Genomic DNA, 14,195 nt, shown 5'->3' with positions numbered 1-14,195 from the left:
TAGCTCTGTAAAATGCCACCCAACCTTCTAAAATTATTACAGTGGCCATGATCCTGACCTGTTGTTTTATGGAGCAAATCCAGCAACTTGTTGAATCAGAACACCAAGTGCTTACAGAGCAGGTATATTTCAAGCAGAGCAGGTTCTTTCTAAGGGATTTTAGTCTTTCCATCTGTAGAATTTTGGGACACATGCAATAATAAATTAATGATAAAAATGTTATACTTAATTTCTGAATTGAAAAACAAGGAGCATGAGATAAAATAAACAAGCTTGTCCATAAATATGTGTACTTGTAGTACTGCAGATTAATATTGGTCTGGACAAATGTTATACAAACTCTGGCAGGCTTCTAAACTCACCAAACCAGCTCTACCCAACAAGTTCAATTTATGATCTGTCTCTCAGCCTCATTTTGCACAAATCTCTCCAGCAACACGTTGCCGGTGCATGGCCCACATGGCCATCAACAGCTGGCTCTTGTTACAAACTCATACAGTAGCCATTCTTTTCTCTCCCCTGCCCGCTCTGCTTGGTGACGCTTATTACAGGGTAACATACTGGTCTGGGAGTTTGTTATAGATTTTATGCACTGCAGGTGCTACTTTTAAATGGCAAACAATAGTTAACAATTGCAAAAGTATGGAAATGATCGACATGGAAGTGTGGCTAACCTTGGTTTAAAGTGGAGAATGCCCATAGCATTTATTGGCACTTTCTGCAAAAAAAAAAAAAAAAAAAAGGGTGTAATTTAAAAACAAAATTTTAAATGAAACAATAGTTTTTAACAATTGCATGGTTTCAGACTGACAATTTAAGAAAAAAATCATTTCGGAGAAAAAAAATCCACCTTGTAAGATTATTGCTTGCATTAAAATTATGAATTATCAAAATAATTGTGTCTGAAATATTTTCTTGCATTAATTCTTTTTCTTTTATCTTGATCAGAATTTTTATTTGCCAATAAGTAAATCTATGTTCACTTGTGACATGAATGACACAACACAAAGGCTACAGTAGCATTACTTCAACATATTCTTACTCAAGTAAATGTAAAAAGTAACTATCCAAGAAATTATACAAGTAAAAGTAAACATATATTTTGTATATGAGGTGGTGAAAATACTTAACCACCTAAAAATACCCATAAGTATCGCCACCACACAAAATGAGGAGGATAGAAAGAGAGATAAAATCTGTAATGTATATAGTTACAGATCTGTAGTATTTTCCTTTTAGCATTAGGATGTACAGGTATAGCTACATTATAATTCACTTTAGTTTAAGGTTTTCTTTTCTTCTTTATCAGGTATGTTAATAAATTTGAAGGCCTCATCATTATTTAAAAAAAATGTTTGACCCTCTATACTAAACTACTTATAGATAAAGTAATAAAATATCCGCATGAATAATATGTGTGATATTTCAGGCCTTTTCTCTGTTCTTTCTAGCCATGTAATTTTTTTTGCTTCTTTTTATGGCTTTAGATATTTAGTGGTTTAGAGTGAAAAAAATTCAAAACAGTTTTAGTCCTCAGATATATCCCCTTGGAATGATATTTTATAATTTATTTACTTTAAAGGTCTTTTTTTTTCTTTTTTTGTTTGTTTCTTAGTGAAATGCTTTCAGAACTCTACCATAATAACAATTCAGTTAGAAGAGGATTGTATGACTTCGAACGAATTTCCAGAACTGACTGCTGACGGACTGGTACCTGGTATTTCTGCAGCCTGTCTGTCAACACCAGATACCCTAAGTGTGAGGCTGTGTGCCGGCAGACTGTTTCACCTAGAGTCTGTAACTGCTGCCAGCACAGAGGGGGGGGATCACAGTGCTGCCCAGCTCATAAGAGGCACAACAGCAACCTCACAGTCAGTGCTTCAGATTAATTCCCGACTAAAAGTAAGCATGGACACATGTAAGGAAAAAAAACAGCATATTAATTTTCAAGTAATATAACATGTGACCAAAGGTGACAAGTTCATAGACTGAACTCTCAGAAATTTGCTGGAGGTTCTGACAAAGTCTCTTTCTGTCCTCTTCAAGTTTCATAGCTGTTTTTTTTCTCTAATCTTTCCCTCCTCTGCCCGAGTGTTGACTCCTCATTTTGTCTTCATGCTCAGCTACACTTCTTTGGTTATGTTGCACCACACCTCAAGGTTGTTATCCTCTCAGCTTTTCTCCCGACTCCATCCCCAACTTCTCATGCTGAGGGGTGACACCTAATGCCTTTAATGTGGCCTTGGCCCATGTTCCATCAGTTTGTTGGACTCGTCTAGGAGCAGCGGGTCCCAGCTCCGCCCTATGTGATTGATGGCAAGTATGCCCTCTCCTATCACCCTCCACGCCCCACCCCCGGTTAGGCAGACAGCATAGCGTTTCATGAGCTCATCTGTGTGGCGCCCACAAGCTGCACCTCAAATACAGGCACCGCTCTCGTCTTGCCATGAAAGACTCCCAGGGGGACACAAAGCACATGTGACCTCTCTTTACCCAGTCTGCAACCTAATGTAATGTACATAGGATTCCTTTGGTATCATCATTGGCTTTGTGCTCAGTGTCACTGTCAGGCAGAATCTACTGCTTTTATATATTTATAATAAACTTTAGTCCAAATATGGTGAAAATGGATGAAATGGGGTGTCTTTGGTTCAGGTTTCTGTTCTACCGATGACTGAGAAAAAAAATAAGATTTTCTGCATCAAGAGGGTTTACTTATTTCATTAAACTCAATGTATTCTCTTCTGGTTGCACTTTGTATCCAGCTCAACAGTTCAGTGTCAGAACAAGTGTAGCCCTCATGTGATCTTTAAGCACTGAATATGTTATTTACAAGATGAACACTGGGCAAACACTGCAAACCATTTTAGCTGGAGTTACTTGTAAAAGTATACATAATCCCTAAAGCTGTAGCAGGTAACTTTGTTAAAAATGTCACTGTGTCGTGACAGTATAACATATGACAGATCTGTGAAAAAAATAATTCTCCTTCACCTCCTTTCTGTGGTCCTACTGCAATCTCTTACTCAGAAATAGCCAATCAGAGTCAGGAAGAAGGTCTTATTGCTGTCAATCGCACTTGTGTATGCGCTGACCAAGATTGTCGGTTGGCTGCAGCTGTAACTTATTGTTACAGAAAAAATGTTTATCTTTCGTCATCAATGGCAAGCTTACTAGCCTGCACATTCACGGCAGGTTCTCCTGAAGAGAAGAAGTTGGCAGCAGCACATAGCAACGTGGAGGATGTGAGCAGGACAAATCACGCGTCAAGTGGGAGACCGACAGTGGTCGTCTTGGTTGAAGAACAGGTTTACCTTCAAGAAGGACAACCTTTCTGACATGCAGCCAAAGTTAAAATATAATCATTTAGGTCAAACTCTACTGATGTGTTAGAATTGTCTATTATATGTCCTATTCAAAATTTAATAATCTGTGTTAATGAAAAACGTTTCATTAAACATTCATTAAAAGTTTTTCAGCAGCAGAAAAACTTTTTCATTAACTAGCTACAGTATGTTTTCACTATGTAGAAGGAAGCAGTTGATTAACAGGGAAATAACAAAGGCACATATTTTGTATGGCACGTTGTCTTACTGTCTTCCTACACTGATGTATATTATACCCTAAAAAATTGCCATAAAAACTCACACCTTATCAACCCACTCTTCAGGAATCTAAGAGAGGCCTGTCTTCCGCCACATGTGGGACATTCCAAGGAAGACAGAATCAGAGGACACTGGGCCCTTAATCTCTCCAACTGGGCCAGCACCTGTTGGGAAATCACAGCACCAGAGGGAAATGTCCAAATCAGTGGCTGCTCTTGTGCTATCAGCTGATGGAGGTTCAGTTATCTCCCTTAGTGATAAAGTGAAGATGAATTATGGCATTCATTAAAATGTTATTTCCATCAATATATTAAAGATAAATACTCAGGATTTTACTTTGGTTATATTTACTTTAATTTTTTAAAATATAGGGCCAGTTTTTAAAGATAAAACAGTTTCAAATTCATTTTAAATGCATCCATCTTCACACTGAGGTATTTAGCTTATAGTGCTGTGACAATCTTAAAAGTAAACTAAGGCTTTCCTGCAAACTTAGTGTGAAAGAGTTGCTTCAGTTTCCATCTGATGCAAGTAATACCAGGTCATTCATGCAAGAACAGGACACATAATACAGTCTACGGGGTTGGGCTGAATCCCAGCTGTTCAAGAGGTGATCATATGCTGAAAAGAGCCCTGAATGATGGTGAGCAGGACGATAAATCACCAGGAAGGTCTCTACAGTTGGTGTTTGTGTCATGCTGTGGTGAAGACATTCAGATTTTTGCCATAGCTGCTGTGGAGAACTTGTTCTTATACATGTTGGTGTTATTATTTAGTTTACACTCGGGTCTAAAATCTGTTTGACTCTCATGAATTGTGTTCTGTCCATAAACACTTGTGTTTTTTTTTAAATCAATCCAACATCATGAAAGTTAAGTTAGAACTGACCAAAAGTAATTATATGAAGAGTTTTAACAAGCCATAGTCATTTCACACAGTGCAAGCTATGATTAATGTTCATGTCTTTGGCTTTGAAAATTAAATGTGTTATAGTATTAAAATGTCACATGGGCTTGAATATCCATGTGTTTTTTGTGCAGAGTACAATTTGAGTGGATCTGTACCTTGGTTCATTTTGGTGAGTGATTTGGATTGCTGTCGAATTGATATTGTAAATTTGGCCAGACTAGGTCTTCTTTTTCGTCTTGTCCAAGGTTATTTAAACTAAACCAACCGTTTCTATTAATGTCTCAAATCCTTTAGAGCATGGACCACAGTCCTAATGCCTGACACAGGACCACTGCTTTGCATGCAGCCCGATTATTATCTGCTACACAAATTGCTAGCAGCTGGGTCAGTTATAGCTGATGGTCCCCATAGTTTATGTACTGTTAATGTTGGAATGTGGACAATTACCACTTTTGCTTTCTCACAAAAAAGAGACTAATACAGTTTACATAAACTATTTTCCTGAAAATCCTGCTTAAAAGAACCTTATGAGCCTCTGGGGTCAGTTCAAGCAGATAAGGACTCTACTTCTCACTGTGAGCAGTTCTCTGGTAGCGAGGGCAAACACAGAAAAGTGACAATCTACCTAGATGCTCTTTATAAGAAGGAGTTTGTAAAGGCTGCATGTAAGGCAAAAAAGAAATAAAGTTACATTTCACCAAACATAAACAAATCTCTCTCTTGACAATTTGTGCAGCATTTCTGTGGGGTAGCTCGTCTCATTTGTTTTTGTTGAGCTGAATAAGGGAAACAAAGCCTCTAGCATCGGATTTTAGAAAATAAAATGGCAAGAAATATATTCACCAGCGTAAATATTTCCTTCTTTTTTTTGGTGTCAAAATAAGCCTTGACAATGGAGCTATCTTTTAAAGTTTCAGATTCAAGTCAGTTTCTGCCTGGAAAACTCTAAAATGTCAACATAACTTCCCTTCAGGGGAAACATGTAGGTAAAATTAAAAAGGTGAACTTGAACATTCAAAAATTAAACAAGACACTCTCTTACAATGTTAAAATGCACATTTTTTATGACAGCAATAGTCATAGAGAACAAAAAGAAAACGCTGACCTGATTTGGAATCAGCCTTTTAAGTCAAGTCAAGTTTATCTGTATAGCACATTGAAGGCAACACAAAATCAGCACTGAAGTTCTGGAAGGGCAGCTCCTGCCCAAATATTGGTGAAATTTTGTAAGGTTACATGTCATGTAAACCTGCCAGGTGTAGGCATAATGCTGGGCTTATATGTTGTAGTTAAATATGGTTAGGATGTTGGAAATATCTGATCAAGATCTAAATTTGTTTCAAATAGATTAAAGTAGGTTTATTTTTTACTTCAGGGCATATGGTAAAATGTGGTTATTTCTTAACAAACACAAACATTTGCTGTGGAATTTACACATTTTTATATAATATATGTTCTAATTAAATCACTAAATTTTATGTAGTTGGAAACACTTAGTGTTGGTGATGTTTCAGCTTTTTTAAGAAGTGTTAGATTTGCCAGTGGAATATTTTAAACACTCTCTGAATTAAGTGGTAAAGATTTGGGGAGGAGTAGGATCAGATGTATCGGTCAGCCTAAAAGGATTCAGTCTAAAACTGTCATCTGTTTGGCAGTTTAGGGGGCATAATAAAGTAAAATCACAAGAAGTTTGTGAGTAACAATTTAACTTCCTACAATTTTATATTCTCTTTTTATTCCGTCTCATCATGGTTTGTCACTATACAGTACATGTTCTGCCAGACTAAATTAATTCAAAACTAAAAAATGAACAATTCTGCCTAATACCTATTTTTCAAAATCAACATTTCCCAAAAGGCATCAAGAACCACATACATAATCCAAAAGAAATAATAATACTGGGGTTTCTGATAAAGGATAATGTACCTAGAAATTGGGCTTCAAGTATTATTTTAAAAACAGTATTAGAACACTTGAAAATCTGCTGTTTAGATGGCATGTAAAATTACATTCTCGACTACTATAACACATAAACGTATTTATTTATTTTAAAACAAAGTGCCAATTCAGTCATTTGTAGATTTTCCTCAGAAACATTCATGAGTAGAGACTCCAAAGTTTTGTATTTGAGTCACCAGTCTAATTTTCACTCTGGGTGTAGCTGACGGAAAAGTACAGAGAGGTGAAATGGACAGCAGAGAAAAAGTCAAGTTGTCCATTTGTCAAAACCTGCTGAGCACCTTGTGAGTGGTTGAACAGTTTAACCTGTAATTACAACAATTAAAATAATACTCATATTAACAAAGAAGAATTGCTTCCACATGGTCTTTCACATGTGCACGATGGAAAAAACTAAAGCATGGCACAATCTGACCTCAGATTTTTGGCACCACAGCATGGTATGTCAAATCTGAATTAATCTTATACTGACATTAGCACCTGCAGCTGCTTTTATAAAAATATACACTAGAAATGAAGTATTTTAACTGCATATACATTTGCACATTTTGCCATCTGACTTGCGAATGTAATTTCCAACATAAAACGTTTTACTTGATTTTGTCCTGTTGTACTCACATGATGTATTACAGGCTTTTCCCATGTTCATTGTTTGGCACAACAACAAAGGTAGAAGGCAATGAAGTCTAATGGCTCTAATGCAGGACAGAGAATTCTGACTTGTGCTTAAAAATCACAGAACTATAAGATCAAGGATGGGAGTGAAAGGCAACTTAGGGTGTGAAAACATAGAAATCATGTAAGTGGAGTTCCAGTGATTGATCCTTTCTGCTCTAATCTTTCACTCTGAAGTGGTCTCTCAGGACAAAGAGCGTAGTGCATAAGGTAAATACAGTAAATATTACACATACCACCCTGACATCTCAAAATGTCTCTTGCAAAGAAAATCACGGGAGTTGACATCAAAGTCAAAAGAACGCTGCTGAAATCAAAATGTCAGCCGTATGGCCTATAAAAATTACTGGACCCCTCACTCCTGGGATGAAGGGAAACAAAAGAGACTCCAAAGTCAACACAATTTTCTCCCCTTTTGAGAAAAAAAAAAAAGGCTCGCTTGCAGGTTCCGTCCTTTTCCTGCTCATAGACTGAGGAACACTGTTAAAGAGATCTCTGTGGGGTTTGTTCAACTCCTGGCAATAACAGTCTCATGTCCAGTAAGTGCCCTCCCAGTGAAGGAGTGATGTAGAGGCCTGTTTTGCTGAGGAGTGTGAGGGAATGATCTGAGGAGTCCTGTGGATAGAATCGCAATGCTGACCCGGGACATCAGTGATTGATGTCAAATGTGACCATGATACTCAATAGGAGATGTTGTACTTTTGATTTTATTGGCCACCATGTCAGTGTGAGGCTCTCTGCGGTAGGAAGACCAGCGTTACCCTTCTACAAGGCTCTGTACATGTGTGCTGCTTTGAAACGATATAATGAGATGCTCGGGTATGATGAAGGAAATTCAAACCTATTTGCAGAGACAATAATGAACAGCCTCAGCCCCTGGTGCTGTCATTTAAACACCATTTGGTAACATATGTTACCAAATTTTCTACTGTGTCATTGCATCGTGGTAAGATGCTGAAAACTAAGCTACTTTTTAAATTCAAAATGTAATTATTCTCATTTTTATAATAACCTGAAACAGACTCTGTGCAGTCTAGACAGTAATTTCTATGCACAAAGGAGTGAGACGTTTTGTGTAAAGTATCAAATTCTTTTCCAGTTACTTGGTGATTAAGCATACTGCTTGTGTACCAACTGAAAGACCAAAACTGTTCATATGACATGTGTAGGGGTGTCATAGAGGAACGGTTTAGTGCTAAACTCTTGCCCTATTCTCTATTAATTAATTTATTTAATTTTCATTGCAGTAGATTACAATGCATTACATCACATTGCTTAGTAAATTTGCTCAAAGTTCACAGAAAGTTCCATGAAGTTTCCAGGAAAGCACCTGAGATGTTTTGTAAAAGGAACCAGAAAGTTCTTTTTGAAGTTCCAGGAAGTGTTCTTGTGAGTTCTAGAAAGTATCTAGTAAATGTCAGAAAGTAAACTTAAAGTTTTGGGAAGAAAATTTCAGAAAGTTCCATGAAAATGTATATTGTATGTTTTACTAAAAGACATTTTACATTATATCTAAAATACAGATCTTAGGCTCCAGTTCACACAGTGACCCCAAAGCTCAAAGCCTCATAGGCAACGCTAATATGACTGAGAATGGGTAACTGTGTTGTGTGTTTAACCAGTGAGTGAGCCAAGGTCAGTTGGTGGTTTGTGCAACAAGGTGAACAATCTTTGACTTTACCAAGGTGGGTCCCTAACAAATATTATAGAGGGAACATTGCCTGTCGTTTTGCCTGACATGTACAGTATTTTGGTTCATTTTGACTTAACCCTTTGACTTAAATAAGATTCCCACACATCATCATCCATCTTAAACTCCACATTCATTTGCATTGAGTCTGTAAGACATGTACGTATAACTGTCTCTGGAGTCACATGCACAGTATATACACACGCACATAAATCTGGAGTGAATATACCTATTAGACAAAATATCATGACATTCAGACACAAGCCTCTCACTGTTACCTCTACAAATTATGATAATTGTACATGGTTTAGTGAGCCAGAGGGAGAAGCTCTATAGTCTTGAGACTAAAATAGTTATCAGGCAGAATATGTCTATATGTGAACATGTGTTTTTCCTGTTTATGTATGGTGCAATGCAAAGATATGGAAGAGACAGGACACAACCATTTCGAGAGGTGGTATAAACTTAACTTTTTACTTTTATTGCATTCATGGTAGCAGAAACACTGATACACTGTTCAGCATATTTTCAGAAACAATGGAAAAGCTGTTTAAAATGTGGTAGACATGTGTTTGTTGGGTTTTCAACACTGTCCTTTCACACTTAACGAAATTGCGTTTTTTTGTTACATGGCTGAATATTTCTTTATATGGCTCTTTCTTTTAAAGGAAGTGTTCATCCTCTGGGTATATTCAGTACAAGATGATGACAATGGTTTTGCAGAAAGCTGTGGTAATAACATTTTAATTTGCTCTTAGGGGGACAGCAGCAGCTGGTCAGACAGAGGTGAGGATTGGGACTTATACATCAAGCTATAATTAAATTTAAATATAGAGCAATATATTTAAATTTAATATATTTTCTTTGAGAGACAGTAGAAATGGTAGTCAAGCATAACGTAATGCAAGTTACTATAGTGAGATGTGATTTTAAAAGACAGCACTGATCAATAAGAGGGAAAAATTGAACTAGCACTGAAAAAAATCTGTTTTCTGTAAAGAAAATATAATCCTACACACCATACAGAAGCAAACCTCGCCTCAAGAGTAACTTCTTTGTGGAAATGGCTTCATCCTGTATCCATGGAGCTCCATATACATCCAACATAATTTTAACAAAGGTGAAGCTTCAGTATTACATGGTGATTTTTCTGCTTCAAAATTCTCAGATCTTAGAAAATGATGTAATCAACCAAAACTAAACACACAAGTATAAATTTCTGACAAGCAGCCTCAACTTTAATTCAAAACAAGAACTTTATTTTGAATGATGACATTTTATTTCTGACAAATCTGAAGTAAGCGCAACTAATTCTACTTATAAATAAAAAAATATATGTATTCCACATTTCACCAGGGCAAAGTTTTAATCATTTATGCAGAGAAAATTTTAGTATTTTCCCTCCAAAGCAACAACTTGTTAAACACCAGCCCAAAATTATTTTTACTCCTTGAAGTTTTACATTTATGATTCAAAGTTCCAGGCTGATATTAACAAAGCTAAAGCATAGAATGATGGTGAGTTTTTTTAGACTGAAAATCTCAAAATATTTAGCTTCTTATCAAAATGCCAGTGGCAACATGACTTTAATCATATGAATTGTTTCATTGTTGTAATGCCAACAAACTTTTATTCTAGAAATTACTAAGAGCATAAATAATTTTCATCACAGCATTTAAAAAAAACATGCAAGTAAAAACAGATCTTTTTTTAAAATTAATATTGCTTTTAATTTTTAGCATCTTTTAAAGATTACTGTCTCACTTTACGTAAGAGAGAACTTCTTGGTTAAATGTTAATTTTCCAGCTACATGCATAATTTTCAGCTAAAACTCTTTACTGTGAAAATCACACAGTATATATCCGTTGTTAGCATATTTTCTTTCCATATAAATTAAACTATAAAGATAATTAGACACAGACAGAGAGAAGAAAGACATGAAAATGTAACTACGTGTGCTGGGGATGCATAATTTGAACAGGAGACGGCTGTTGCACAGGCAGGAAATGAGAGGAAGGCTAGTTCCTGAATTGGAAGTTTAAGACTCAGACCGGTATCAGAAATACGGGAGACCTATGCAGCATTTCTAAGGGTAACAGTAAGGTCATTGAGAGCAGCATTTCCTTTTCTGATCGTTGGGCAAGCTTGTCAGCACAAGTATCTCAATTCCCACATCCCTCCTGAAATCATTTCAATGGGTTGGATTCAAACTCTGAAATTCAGGCCGGAGCTGAATAAGACCTCCTGTTGCTGCGCCTGTTTATAAGTTCGGCTCCACTCTTATATACCGACTGCTTTGATTTTAGGTTTTTGGGCAGTTTCATCCGATGGAAGGAAGTGAAGTTGAAAAGGCGCAATATTACATCAAAACACAGGATAAAAATATGCTGAAGAAAGCAAGAAAGTCTGTGAAAGCCCCATGCACCCATACTACTGGGTCTTTTTGAGTCTGCTGTTTTGATTTAAAACAGACACACAATGCTGTAGTCATAACCCTGCTCTACCAAACCATTCTCATGTCAGTGCACTGGACGTGCAGGCTAGCCTAAGCTGTTCTGGACTGTGTAACATCCAGCCATCTTGTGAGTTCTCACTACTCAGCCTCATGGAGCATAAAGTCCAGTTCCAGAGCGCCAGATTACCGCCCCTAATCAATCTGATTAGCCTGAGAGGACGGACACCTTGGCTCACATCTGGTCTGCATGCTCTAACTTTACACAGTTTAGTTTGACAGCAAGAGAGGCAAAGCTTGCAGATCTACAGGAAATTGATTGCTCCATTACATTGGTGGCAACCTTGGTGAGATGTGTTCAGATCTGCAAGACGAAGAGTTTGTACTGTGCAGCTGAATTAAAGTGTACCAAGAAAGGTCAAAGTAAATAAAGCGCATGAATTACCAATATTAGAGGAATTTCTGCATATTATATATTGTTAAAGTATGATAAAATATTCATGTAACTAATGAGAATTTGAAGAATAAGTCGAAAGTGAAGCATCTAGCTCAAAGATATTGACTGCAATGAAATTGAGTTGTATCAATGTGTTAATTTCTATGGTAATGTAACCCCCATAAACTATGCTGATCTGTCTGTATGTTTAATGTGTTTGTTAGTTCTTAGAATGTCCTGTAGGGGGCACTGGACCCACATTTCTCCTGTGTCGGTACGAGAAGAAGAAAAAAGAAATGGCAGACTATGCAGACTAAGCACATTTCAGCAGAAGTAGAGAAGTTACTACGCATAAGTGCTGCTGTGATATGAAAGAAATCAGTTTATTTTGAACTGGATAATGTACATTCTGTTCTGAGAGTTCTCCGGTGAGTCTGTTGTTTTATTTTCAGCTGCTTACTTACGCGGAATGGCTACCTAGCTGGAGCTAACGTTGCTCAGTTTTTTTCGAACTGTAAAAAAACCAACCAGAGTATAAAGTGTCGCTCTGTAAGCAGCATAGCTCTGTGAAATGAGACCGTTTATGATGAAGTGATGTTTATTAAGCCATTTCTTTATTACGGAGCGTTTTTGGTTTATTTTAAACGCTAATTTGATTTTCACTGAGAAGTAATTGAAAGATTTCTATGATTTCCGTATACCTGCCTGATTGGTTAACGCTCTGCATGCAGGTTGTTTTTTTTTTTGGACGACCGATACCTGAACGAGCCAGTGGTTCCAGAAGCAGGAGAGTTCCGCCGCCATCTTTGACTCGGACTGAAGCCTGGAAAGACGGAGGGCCTGGTGCTGCTGGAGCTGGATGTTTTGCGTGGATAACAGATAAGCTTACTGAACAAAAAGGGGGCCCCCAAATTTTTTTTTTAATTCCGCAAACTATTTGTTCATGAACATTTTCATAACGGACAACTTATGTGCACATTGAGTGAACTGACTGACTGAACTGTTATATTGAAGGACTAACTGGAATATGTAATTTCTTTTGTTGAAATAAGCTTTAAAGCTACTGTTTAAAAAAACTACCCTCAATTTTCTATATATTAATTTGATATTTTTATATAAGAGTGGACAATTTAAGTTTTATACCTTAATTTTATTAAGGTAATTAGTGTTACCTGGATTATTATTTTTCTTGTGGGGAAAGAAAAATAAACTTGAGTTGTTAAAACTTTTATGCTTATCATCCTCCTGTGTGACCCTAGAACAAAAGTAACTTTCCTACTGAATTTATTGCTAATTAAATTAAGTAGTGGTTACAGTAACATGCTCCAACACCTGCTTTTAAAGACATGTAAGCCATCATCTGATGAGGTTGAAAAACTTGGCCAAATATAACAGACAAGCAGTTCCGTTTATGTTCTCTGCACAAATTCCAGTTTAATAGGCACTCAAGTCATTCTAGGTCTCCTCTTTTAAATAGGTGTCACTAAAAAATGACATCTTGATTTGGAGTCAAGATGCTTTGTGAGAGTTGATTAACACATTGTAAAAAGTGATTTATTTTCACATTTCCAACATCATTTGTTGGGTGAAGGTCAGGCACCTCAACAGTTCTGGCCTCTACATGTTCCTGTAGAATATTGACCTTCAGCCTTGTGGTCTTAAGCGCCGTAGGGAGGGGACCTGTGACAGGAGATCCATGCTTGAAGGTCACTGCTGTGGACAGAGAAGAGAGTTTAATATTCAATTTAAACATTCATGTGTGTTCTTAGTCCACAGGACAGTTAGGATTGTGTAGCATGACACATCAGTCACACAAATTAGATTTATTATTTCTGTGGCTCAATTTAGTTAAAACAGGCACTTTGCTCAATTTAATGATGATTGTATCAAGGTAAGGCCCCTTTTAACAGTGGATTTAGGCCATCCTATGATCTCCAGAACCACCCAGACCATATAAACATCCCTGGATTGCAAAACATTTGGAAAAGGCCATTTCTTCTGGCGTGAAAGTGAGAAGAAATATAACCCTGCTCCACTTTTACTACTTAAAACATGCTACTTCACTTAAAATAATCTGTTTCTCAATCCACATGCAATACAGTCATATTAAATAAATTAAAAATGTTTTCCATTCTCAAATGTCAGATTCAAAGTGTTTAATGTATTAAAATGTTTTTTATTATTATTATTCTGATGTAATATTCTAATCTTTAATCCTTTAAGTAAAAAAAAAACTATTATAATTAACTATAATAAAGGCTTAAAATCATTGTATTACTCTATATTAAAGTATTTCATTGAGTGAAATAAATTAACTGCTCTAATTTACTTAATATGAGTGTGTATCTGCAGAAGAATGTTCCAAATAAACTGCAATATGTCATTGTACAATATGGGAACTTTCTGCAAAAAAAACTTAAGCAGTATTTTAACCAGTTTGTCACCAGGAGCACAGAATGCACGTACTT

This window comes from Xiphophorus maculatus, chromosome 6, assembly GCF_002775205.1.
Source record: "Xiphophorus maculatus strain JP 163 A chromosome 6, X_maculatus-5.0-male, whole genome shotgun sequence".
Taxonomy (NCBI): Eukaryota; Metazoa; Chordata; class Actinopteri; order Cyprinodontiformes; family Poeciliidae; genus Xiphophorus; species Xiphophorus maculatus.
The sequence above is the reverse complement of the archived record's forward strand: the minus strand, read 5'-3'. Positions refer to the sequence as shown.